Here is a 12,485-nt window from a genome sequence, read left to right on the forward strand (position 1 = left end):
TAAATGTAGGATTGTAGGATGTTCTACTGTGAGCTCTACTGTCACAGAGCTCAGCATGCATTAAAATGATTTTATCTGAAGTAACTGAAGTTTAGCTGACATGAGAACATTTGACCAATTTTATGTTATTTAAGTCGATACAACAATCAGTGAACAAGAAAGACTCCTTTCTTCTCCATAGATTTTTGGATTTTTTTTTTTAAAAGGAATGGTTAAAATTAATTAGCATCTTTCATCTGCCGGCTTTTAAAGATGCATGTGGATGTATAATCAATTAAAAATCATACATCGGGCCTGTCTTGTTTCAGGCCCCAGCGAACTCTGCTTGAAATTGTTTTTCTCTGTCCCATTCGCTGAACCAAACTGAGATCTGTTAAATAAGGAATGGCTTGTGTTCTTTAGCTACTCAGACTGTAATTAGCCTGCACTGCATCGGTCCAAACGTTGGGAGGGAAGCAGTCTTTGAAACAGCAGCAATGTGGACTCAGGATTTTATTACCATATTTTCTAGTGCCATTGTGATAACAGTAAAACTGATAATGAAAAACCCTGTAGGTCACTGCTTTAGTGCTGCTCTTGGAAAACATTCCTATGTGAAATATGTTTCTTTAAGATGCCACATACTTAAAGAAGTCTGATTCTTATACTCTTACTCATGCAAGATACTTCAATTGATCATGTTTTTGAGTGGCACACTCATAAATATTTTAGGACACGTAAAATTATAATAATAATACTTTTGGACTTTATTGGTATTTACTAATGCTCCCATGGGGAAAAAATGGGAGGAAAAAAAGTAAAAATTTATAAAAAATTTTTTGCATTATTTGAAATTTATTTTGACGATGAATCCAAATTCTTATGACAAGAAATTTGTCGCGACAAACGATAAACGATGCTGTAAATGCCCACCCCTAAATGTGGCCGAAGCAAAATGCACAGCATGCAAATGTGCTGAATGAAAGACAAATGTCACACAACAAAATATTTTTATCAGATATAACATAGTACGTTTTTTCACACAGTGGGCATCCTTGACATAAAGTTGAGCTAAAAGCTGCTAATCTAGATCAGAGCGGTACTGGTTGGGTAAATTTCATTATTTGATTTGTGAATTTTAATGATTACTTTATTTTTAAAATGGTCAGTCTTGCCACTTTTGAAACGAAAAAGAAATTATTCTGTTCCTCACAGCAAGTTTTGGGACTTTTTGCCTCCATTTCTCTTACTGGAAGCAATAATAATAAAAAAAAAAGTACCTAACAACGACCTTTATGTTCATCCTTTACCTTAAACTCCTCTATGTGGGATGTCTTAAAGGTATCAAAGCCAAAAAAAAAAAAAAAAAAAAAAATCCTCCCAGCACAGTGGAGCGGGTTTTTAGATTCCAGTTGAGTCCACACCGTGACTGTCGCTGGCCCGTTGCGCCTGCGGCAAAGACATTTGATAAACATCACTTTAGTATGTGGTGAACTTTAAAGCTCCACTTCAGGTTGAGCTGCGGAGCTTCAGGATGTGGAGAAGAACATGTCCAAGGGATGGCACCCAGGGTACACTGGAGGTGCCTTCTGCATGTTTGAAAATCTAAGCCGCTGCTTTTCTGAGACCAGCAGACGAAACTAGGACAGGAAAAAAAAAAACCCCAAAAAACCCCACAGAAGAGCAGAAAAAAAAATCCGTCCATATTTCAGAATGATTCATAATCTCTACTAATTCCATTAGGTGACATTTTTAGCAGATATTTCCTCTCAAAACAACTAAAAGTATTTTGATTTATTATATTTTACTCTATTTCCATACTAATATCACTGCACATTTGTTTAAAGGGACAGTAAAAAGTTGATTAATTTAAGATTTTTTAAATTTCTTTTTTGTAGAATAGACATATTAGAAATGATGGAGATCAATTTGACTATTTCACTCAATTTTATGCTAGATTGCTATTCGTTATTTCATTGAGTCATCTGAGTTTTGTAACAGTTTTCCTTTAGAAGTTTGAATTTTTAAAAGTAAAAAAAGAAAATCAAGAGACAAGCCACGATTTTTTTTTTTTATAGAAATTTTATGGGAGTAAAATAAATTTGTACGCCTACTACAAATGGAAAATCTAAGCAATTTAATGTAGACAAAAGTTTGATTTTCATTTACATCTTTTTATTCTTGTCTTTTGAAAACATCTGACACCATTGTCCAAAAAGCAGAGGGTTACAATGCTTCATATTGTAAAAAAAAAAAAAAAAAAAAAGAGGTTCAAAACAGAACAGCTTTAGGAGACGTAAGAGTTCAAATAAAGGAGGGGGCTTGGGTCAAAAAGCCTATCAAATATCAAGTCGTTACTAAGGCGACGTCAAATTAAACTTCTGTTCTTTGTACAAGCTGTACTATCAAATACATTCAGACTGGTATTCAATAAACTGCAGAATCAGCTCCATTATTATTCATCTCTTCTCTCTGTTGTCTGACTTTTCCTCATGTTGCTGCTGACAGAGTCAAAAAGGTGGTACGACATGCTAGTCCATCAGTATTTAATGCACTTAGGTTATTAACATGTACAGCAATTTCTATTTCAAAGACCCAAATGATCTGCAAAGCAATATACACATTTATAGCCTCTGCCATCTTTAATTTACAGTTTGACTGTAAAAAGCTACCTGCAGTACACAAATACCCCCAGAGCTTGTTCATTTGTTGAGTGAAAGGGTATTTTCTGAGACAACTGCTGCTCATTGTGAATGCAGAGTAGCTACAAAAAGGCCTGTGGCAGCTCTGAATGCCAGGCCCATATTATAACAACTCAACCAGGCTGAAGCTCTTTTTGTCCTGCCCTGAGGCCACCCCTCTTCCTCGCGCTCATATCTCCCTTCCCATCCGGTTTGCATTCATCAGAAAATGCAGCCAAGTTATCACCACCAGCCACAGTCTCGCTCTTCACAATGCCAGAGAACAAACAGTTGGACGTCTATGAGATTTTCTCTCCCCATTGCGTTGGCGTTATTGTTGTAGACGAACAGTAAAGTTACCATTTGAAAGCATCTGTCTCCTAAGCCGTCCTGTCTTTCACGCTATCCATGTCGTGTGTGTTGAGAGACATGCGTCTGAAAACAATGCTCATATTTTAAAAGATAAGCAAAATTACAGATACATACACAGAGATATATGGAATGAATTTGTCCATTTGGGATAGCTTAATCTGCAAATGAGATATATATATATATATATATATATAGATGATGTCATACCAGCTTGAATGTTAGATGTATTTACAGTGTGTGCATCATACATTGGACTATCAGGACATTCTGATGAGAGGTGGGCGAATAGAACAAGATGTACAGCTGCTGAACTGATGGTGAGGCTATGCAGCAGGATGTGTGACCTATGGAAGCTTTAAAAAACAAAACAGTTAAATTGACCTACAATCTACTTTTGGCACCATGTCCTAATATATAAAAGTAGAATTTATTATCATTCCTATAGACTAGATACACGAGGTAAGTATGAGTGCTAGAGGTCCCAGGTTCAAATCCCGGACGACCCCCCATTTTTCACAACCTAGCTTTGGGATTTTGACAAAAAAAAAATCAGAGAAAAGGACACAAGGGCATGATGATTTATAAATGTTTGCAACATGCAATACGGCGCCTCTCACTTTTATACAGGACTGAAGCAACAACTCAGGTGTTCCCAATGTGTGACTGCTGCACTCCACCCATCGTCACAGTACCCTGTGCAAGTTAACTCTGGATTACACTCACTAGGACCATCACAGAGACCGATCAGCTGGGTTATCTCATAGCACCAGAGATCTTTTGGGTGCCTGGAACCAACATGGAAAGATATGCACCTGCATAGCATCTAGCGGCAGACTGTGAAAATGGCTAAAATTAAAAGCTCCAACCAGTCTTCAGAAGGCTGGACGTAAAAGACAGTACAGAGGCAAAGGTCATGGCAGCACAGGAACAGGGACAGGGCACAAGAGCAATTAAAGTTAGAGTCTACCACATTAGGCTGGACACAAGATGCAGGTTATGCAAATAATCACTCTGAAACAGTAAAGCACATATCAGCTGGGCATAACATACTTGCAGGAAAAGCATGTATGGCATACAAATGGATGCAAAAGTGCAAATGTAAAACTCTTGACCATTCCAAACAACAGGACAGAAAGTTGTCATTCTCAGTATGTGCTGGAGATCCAGCAGGCAAAGTATGAGACATCACTGAGTAGCTGAGAATGTCAGTGCTACAATCTTGTGGGGCTACCTGGTTGGAAACCCAACTGGACATTTTCTGTTAGTTTGAATCAGAGAAGAGGAACTGAGAGGGTGCTTTATCTAGTCTACTGGATTGTAGCTGACAGCAGTGGGGCTGGGAGAATGCAATTGTTCTGTTCTGTTCTTTATTCATTTTTATAAAAGGAACTTGAGAATTTCTTCTTAACATTCCTCTTCCAAGGTTTAGCGTACAGTAGTTTGTCATTTAAGCAGGGCCAGGCCTCAACCACTTATATCATTTGGCAAGAGTTTGCCAGACGACTCTCTCTAAAGTAAACCCCAGTCGAAATCTATGACTTTGTCTTTCTCTGTTCAACTTTCATGATTAACTGCAATAGCTTTCCGTTGTCAGGTTTGCAATTGTCAAGAGATTTGTTTAATTTACCAAAGGAGGTAGATATGACATCACATACACGCACAAATCAGTATAAATACTTTTCTTTTTATGTGTTTCTCCCTCGCTGCCTTAATTGTGACTTGCTGTGGAGATGTACGCCAGGTGTGTTTATTGATCACACATTTAATTGTCTTCTCTTTGTTCATGACGTTCCATTTCCAGTCTCTGACATGCTGCTGGAGCTCCTAATCCTAACAGTTACTTTTCAAGGCTGAACAAAGCGAAGCGAAGCAGACAACAAAGCAAAATCAAAACGTGTAGTCACAGTGAAAGGACTTAAAATAGAGACGAACGCGGCAAAAACGTACAGCCTTCTAAAGGCAGACTGCAGTCTGATATTTCTGCCGTTTTAAATGTAAACCGCAGCATAGGGCAATAAGATGATCATACTTATTTTACTTTAATAGACAGCTTCACACATTTTCTTATTTTCTATGTTCATTTTTTACATAAACATATTTGACCCATTTTCTCCTAGAATACATCCCTCTGCATTTCTTTAAGCATTTTCTCCACAAATATCTATTATATTTCACATTTCTCTACAAATGTCAAAAATATATATTTAAAAAAAATTAAATGAATACACAACAGATGCTTTACCTCATCTTAAATTTTGCCCTGATTTTTATTTTTGGTAAATACAAAAAAAAAAAGTAATTTAAAGTAAAGGCTTTCCCTTGAAGAATAAGCCACCAATAAAGTTATGGCTGGCATTAACTGTTGGTACTGGTTTTCTATTTCATAGGAAGTGACACTAGACCAAAGAATCTGCGGAGTGGGCATTTATCGTATTGTTTATCGAGATACATGTCTTACCATGATGAGAAATTTGATTCATTATCATGATAAATCCCAATGAATGATGTTTGAAACCCACCAAAGCTGTCCGCACTGTCAGGATTGATAGTTTTACTATTTTCACCACAGTTTGTTCAATTAAAGCATAAATACATACCAACAAATTTGAAAATAGAGTTGCCATTTGTAGTTTAGTGGCACAATTACCACACTTCTTTACATGACTGGTGTTCTAAAGGAGCGCGATACAAATTTGTTACATTACTCAAGAGCATTGATTCTGTTTATGGGACAATAACTGCTGTGACATACAGCAGTTATACATCTCTTTTATTACACCTAAAGGAGATGTAATAAATAGTTCTTATGGTCACTTTTATCGTTATAACAATGGTAACTGCAAAATATCACGATAAAACTTTAAGTCCATATTGCAGAGGCCAATGATGGAGATTTCTTCCTAAAGGGAATTGTTTCATTCCACTTCTACTGCATCCCCAACGCAGTAAGGCGTCCTCTGCTTTCTCAGAATAAGGGATTGCTGCAAAATCTGTAGCCTCTGTCACAAAACACACAAGTCAGGACTTGGACACTTCTGTACAGATCTACACAATTTATATAAGGAAAAGGGAAAGAAGGAGAGTTAAGCGAACCAGTCCAAGTTGAATCTCGAGGTAGGGCCGCCTTCAAAACGGCTGGTGTTTCTAAGCCACACTTTGCCTTACTACCAGAGGGTTTGTGTGAGCCACGGTGACGAGGGATGCAACATACACACCATTTCTCACCATTTTGCACAACTCTGGAACTCACTACCACCTCATCTTAGAAACATAAATTCATTCCCTAAATTTAAAACCGAACTTAAAACACACCTTTTTAGATCTGCCTTTTCAACATGACACAATTGGTTTGCTTGATTTTTATATAGATTTTTACATAGATTTACATATAGATTTTATATAGATACATTGTTGTGTATTTATTCTACCTACTTTTAATTGCTATATTTTATTGTTTTTGCTATTTTTCGTTCTCTGTACGGTGTCCTTGAGTGCCAGAAAGGCGCCTTTCAAATAAAATGTATTATTATTATTATTATTATTATTATATTGGAAGTATTGCACAAGAACTGCTCAGACCGACATAAAGCCTCTGGATTTTAGCCAATCCTTGGTAACGGTGACCCTTGAGAACAGAACAAGATCAATAAGGCCTCATATGCCAGAGATGCGTTTTACCGTTCAGCATTGTAGATGCAAAGCTCCTGTTTTATGAGCATCATTCTGTATCGACCCTACGAGATCCACTCCCAGCATCAGATGGTTCTGCAGTACCGGCTTGGTTGACCGATGCTCGCGTGTCTCCAGTGATTTACGAGCGGCTTAGTGAGGGGCTCGTTTTTTTTTTTTTTACCCCTCCAGGGGGTCTTTTTTGTGGGCTCTAGTGTCCCTTATATGATAGTGGGCCGACAGGAAACAGGGAAGGAGAGGGAGGAAGACATGCGGCAAATATCGTCGGGTCCGGGAGTAGAACCCGCGACGGCCGCGTCGAGGACTCGAGGCCTCCAAATACGGGTCGCGCTACGCCCTACGCCACCACGGCACGCCCGGGCTCGTTTTTTTTAAGCTTCACTGGGAACTGTTCGGGGAAAATCTATCACGACTTGATGCGATCGCCTGGATTTCCTTGGACAATTTTCTGCCATTCACACATTTTGAATTCATACATTCAAAATTCATTCATGTTAATCTGTGAACATTTTTCACTCACTTGAATGATTCCCACTGCTTTCCAGTACTAAGAAACAAACGTGCTTCAAATTACATACTGTCTAACATGACCGTACAACTTCCAGTCACAGAGGAATCAACAAAGAACAGCCTCAGTTGTTTACTTTGAAAGACCAGGTAACCACAAAAGACTTTGTGTTCTCGTAGGGAATGTATGTATGAATGTATACATTCACACACTGTCCGCTCACTGAATTTGTGCAGTGAGTTGATATCTGGTTACGCTTTGGCTCTCTATGAATGAACTGAACTCAAAACCTCTATTTAGGAATCCTAAATACATTTGTAATCTCAGTTGCCTCTTTGGCAATGTGTCAGAGTGTGAGCATCACGTCAGACTCCAGGGGACTGCTCATTCGCCTATCGCCCCCAACAGAAGATTTATGAACACGACGTCTGTGAACTGGGGGCATTTTTAGACCTCTGTCTTCTCACGGCGTCTCATTTCTCAAACCTGACAGCGACAAGGGAGGAGAGGAGACGAGAGGAGGGGAGACAATTTGGATCTCGTCCCACACTGAAACAATGTTTTGCCCAAAATTGCAGATAATGCCGCTGCTGCTGCTGCTGCTGAAAGTAATGATAATGATGATGATGATGGAGATGGGCTTAGTGGTGATGGTAGACCAAGAGGAGGAGGTGGTTATAAACACCAAGTCAAGGACACAGAGAAGAATTAAAAACATAACGATGAGGCCAAATTAGATATTGACGATGTTGCGAAGTTGAAAAATTCACACCAGGGTTCAGTTTGTTTAATGAATGTTTTGCGAATTGGGCATTTTTGTATGTTCCCAAAACTATACTATTATCAGCTAAAGTTTTTTGTTTTCATGGATGTTTTTTGGTTGTAAATAACCAGTGTGTATAACTGTATCACAGCAACGATATCATTGCCCCAATTCTGACAAAGCTATTGACCTTGAACATGTCAAACATTATGGAAAAGCTCTAGAGAAACGCTCACAGTGACTTTGGTTTCACTCCGTTTCAGTAGCTGCGCTTCCAAATGCGAAAACTAGAATTCCGAAAATAAATTTGCTTAATAGAAACATGCCAGTTTTGGAGAAATGAATAAGTTTTTTCAATAAAGTGTTTTTGAGTTAGTTTAAGGTTTTTTCTTTCTTTTGTTTTATTTTTGGGGGGGCTGTATTGAAATTGCTGTATTTGGTAATACTGCAATGGAAACACTTTTTTCGCATCACTCGAGTCATGTGATCAACAACCGAATGTTACTACTGGTGGAAATGACGAAGAAGACGACAGGAAGTAGTTTGAGGGTTATGGCGCAGCATAATTTTTAATGACTTATTGCATATTCCCGTGATTTTAGTTACAAACAATTTTTTTCTACATTAGTGCAATATCTACAAAGTTTTGTAATGCAGACGTTGACTGCATTCAATTATCAAAAATACTATAAAATTTTGTTTTTTGGGGGCGGGGGGTTGCATAGACGAAGTTATTCCTAGAAGTGATGTGATAGTCAGAAGGGACAAGTACAAAAAAATCTTGGAAATACTTTTTACATGGACAAGGCCTATGAACTCCAGACTTAAAGTGTGCCTAACTATCAGTCAGTTGTAATTTGCTTTGGTAAGAGATATTTGTCTCGATAGAGGGAGAAAGACTCGAGTTTAAGACTTTGACTACTGACTTGACTCAGACTTCCTCTCTAAATCCTCAAGCCTCAATCACATTCTTTACCTCGTGTAATTTGAAACGAAAGCAAGCTAGTAAATAAGCCACAGACCTTATGTCTGACAGGTGCATATTCTTTTTAAAAGCCTGTCCTTCAGACTTGAAAGAATCATTTTCTCTCACTTACTGACTACGTAGCAACTTGCTTGTTAAGTTGCAATTCATAGCGTACCGTGGAACAAGCTTACTGTTTACAACTTGACAAAGAAACGTAATCAATGTTGGTTTATAAAAATGGTCTATTAGTTTAACAATCTGAAAACTAAGAGAGAAGACCCTCTAATGTGTTGTATATAACCAAAGAATAGACAATGTGAACACATTACAACTCATCATTTAAACATTTAGAAATTGGATATCAACAGATGACAATCTGTTTCAGATACTTTTTTGTTAAATACAGTATTAAGCCCTAAATTATTCATAGCCGTGGCATATTTATATTTGAAGTAATGTAATTCTACCAAGATCTTATTCCTGACTGGAGGTAATGTTGACATCTTCGAGTGGCCTAGTCAAGGTCCTGACTTGAATCTGATAGGGAAATGTGTGTCTGGAGCTAAAGATTAGGGTGATGGCAAGGAGGCCTTCCAACCTGAAAACACTTGAAGCTCATCAATGAAGACAAAACTATAATTCACCAGCTGGAAAGCAAATATTGGAACAGCTTTACTGCTGTAATCTCAATAAATACAGTACGTCTCTCTGTCGATTTTGGGGTTTTTTTTAAGTCTCGACATGTAATTCCTTCATAAAATGCTAATTAAAAAAATGTTAAAAGCAACACTTTTGGGAGATGTCTGCCTCATTTCTGTCAGAGACAAACTTCTTGGATGACAGGAAATCAATTTAGAACCAAAGCTCTTTAATTAATTTGAGCTCATTTATATATTGCCATTTCACAACAAATATTGTCTCAGTGGACTTTGCAAAATATGCTCAGGCTATGAACGTTCAAGTTTAATTCTGAATACCAGACTTTATAGAATAATTAAAAGCAGTTGGAAACAGCGTTTGGTGTGTGGATTTGCCAGCTAAAAGATTCAAACATAATTGTTTAATGTCAGTTTGGTAAATTAGACCTCGGGACTGTGGGAGCAGATCAAATGGTATGGATTTGATTGGTTTGACTTGGAGGGTAAATTACTATTCCCACATCTCTCCAGTGGGCACCACAGCCCAGGGGCTCACAGCTTACAAAATATGGCCCTGGCGTTTAAAGAATATCACTTCTTTCAAGAGAATCCGTTGAAAAACCGTCCAGTCACGGCATTTCCTGTGAAGCCTGTTCACACTCTGGCACACGTCCCGAAAAGCCTCCCGCTATCCTCCCCTTCGCCCGCACCGGCGGAATGAGTAATGCACGCATCAATCACAACGAGGAGCATAAACGACTTCTTACAACTTGCGGTGTGACTCTGAGGCAGAAATGAAATCCCGATCCCTCAGCGGGCCGTACAGATCTGCGCCGGATGCCCACCGGCTCGCTTCAGTCAAATCGCATCAGGCGATGATGAACATTTTCGCGACGGTAATAATCGTCCATGACTAAAAACCGTGTGTTTCGCCCCCGTGGGGGCCCGCCGGGGTAGGAGGAGGTTGCGGGAGGGGGGCAACCTCCCGCAACCTCCTGGGTGGGGGGGCTGAGAAGGTGCGTTCCCGGCAGACATTATAGGTCGCCAGCCTTCAGTGCGACGTGATCTTCATCAGTCGGTGAAGATGACAAGTATTAAAAGCGGGGGGCTCCCAGAGCTGTGTGCGTCAGTGCGCATTGGAGAGGCGATAAATCAAATAACTCAGAAAAGCGCTGGTGTAGGGCGCCATCTCTCTACCTCACGTCTTCTGCTCTCTCTCTCTCTCTCACGTGCCCTCTCCCTCCTCGTTTGATTCATCTTTCCTCCATCTCCACGTCTTTTTATGTTTCTAACTAGCATCCAATTAAGTTAGTCTTACAGGAGTAAAAGCAAACAAACAGAAAAATGGTTTCCATATATATATATATATATTACTTTTTTAAACCAAAATCGCTTTGAGGTGGAAATTGAAAACTCAAAACACGTTCCCTGGCGCGCGGCATACACAGTCACGCACGCGGTATTATTTATTTATTTATTTATTTATTTATTTATTTATTTATTTATTTATTTGACAGGCATCGCTGACTGCCGCACACCCTATCACTTTCACCAATCCCGTTCGCAGACCCCGCTGTTGAGATGACAGTGAATAGACGCCCACTACACACACGCATTCTCACACACACACACACACACACACACACACACACACACACACACACACACACACACACACACACACACACACACACACACGCCACCAGCAGCAGCTGCCTCTCTGCGTGTGTGTGTAGGGGTGTGTGTGTGTGTGTGTGTTGGTGGGGAGGGGGGGGGGGGGGGGTTGCTTGGCACCCTGCACCTCCCTGCTCTGAGCGGATCAGCGCGGAAGCTCCGGATCCACCAACATATGGATCCCATCTAAAAGGTTCTCCTGATCCCGCTCCCTGCTCAACAGCTGTCCGGTCCGCCACAGCGAACCGCTGCTGCTGTTATACATCACACCGGACCTGCAACAATTACACCCGAATCCCATCACCACCACGCCTTGCTCTCCTCCCGATCAGCCTCTGGTTCTCTTGTTACTATGAATGTGGCGCAAGCAGCAACCATCAACCATCCGGGTCAGACGGTCCGAAGCAGCAACTCTATGAGATTCAGAGTGGACTCCCAGTTATAAGCCCCCTTTGTTTGTTTTTTCTTTCTTTGGATTTTTGCAACCCCGACCAACGTGGCAACATGCGTCTCAGGTGCGCGTCCCACAAGTGAAGCAACCCTCCCAGCGAGCGTTCAGCTTCAACACACACACACGCACGCAAACTGAAGATGTGTTACACTCCTCTTACCGCACTAGGAGTCCCGCTCTGGTGATGAAGGAGGAAGGGAAAAGAAGAAGAAGAAGCAGCAGCAGCAGCAGCCCGAAGCTTTACGGTCCGTTCTGCAGCAGCAAAGACGGAGAAAGCGTGAGTGTGATTCCTGGACGTGCGTTCCAGCAGAAAGAGAGAGAGAGGAGGGTGCATGCACACAGAGTGGGTACGCAAGTAGAAGTGGGGGTGGTTCCGTCCGACAGAGGCAGGCATGATGCTGAATCGGAACAGCAGCTGCTCCAGATGAGTGATAAAAAAACCTACAGGGCAACACGGGGGTTGGGGGGCGCGATTAGAAGAGACGCCGCGAGACACCAGATTTGTTTTATTTACGTCAGAAATGGTATTTTAGAAATGTATGCGAGGTTAAAGTGAAAATAGCAGAACGAGCTCCATTTAAATGCCACAGTAATATTCCCACTGGGGCTTTAGAAGCAGCTGGGGCTCTAAGTGCAGCTCTTAGTTGTATCATTAGGCAACTCGGCGGAAATGAACGCGGAATGTGTCGTTTTATGTCTTTATCGAGAAAATCAAATGGAATTATTGATAGAGATTATATGATTAAAATTGTTTTGTGTGAC

The 12,485-nt window shown here is 40.3% G+C and overlaps 1 protein-coding gene across 1 annotated transcript in view; it reads right to left on the reverse strand.

The window, feature by feature from the left end:
• Positions 1–11,967, reverse strand: part of LOC102225909 (protein phosphatase 1 regulatory subunit 29-like) — a 214,318-nt gene extending 202,351 nt beyond the window's left edge. Inside the window, exon 1 of the mRNA XM_005809605.2 lies at positions 11,884–11,967. The gene's annotated coding sequence lies outside the window, so the exon portion shown is untranslated. The remainder of the gene's footprint in view (positions 1–11,883) is intronic.
• Between the last annotated feature and the right edge of the window lie 518 nt (positions 11,968–12,485).

This window comes from Xiphophorus maculatus, chromosome 5, assembly GCF_002775205.1.
Source record: "Xiphophorus maculatus strain JP 163 A chromosome 5, X_maculatus-5.0-male, whole genome shotgun sequence".
Taxonomy (NCBI): domain Eukaryota; kingdom Metazoa; phylum Chordata; class Actinopteri; order Cyprinodontiformes; family Poeciliidae; genus Xiphophorus; species Xiphophorus maculatus.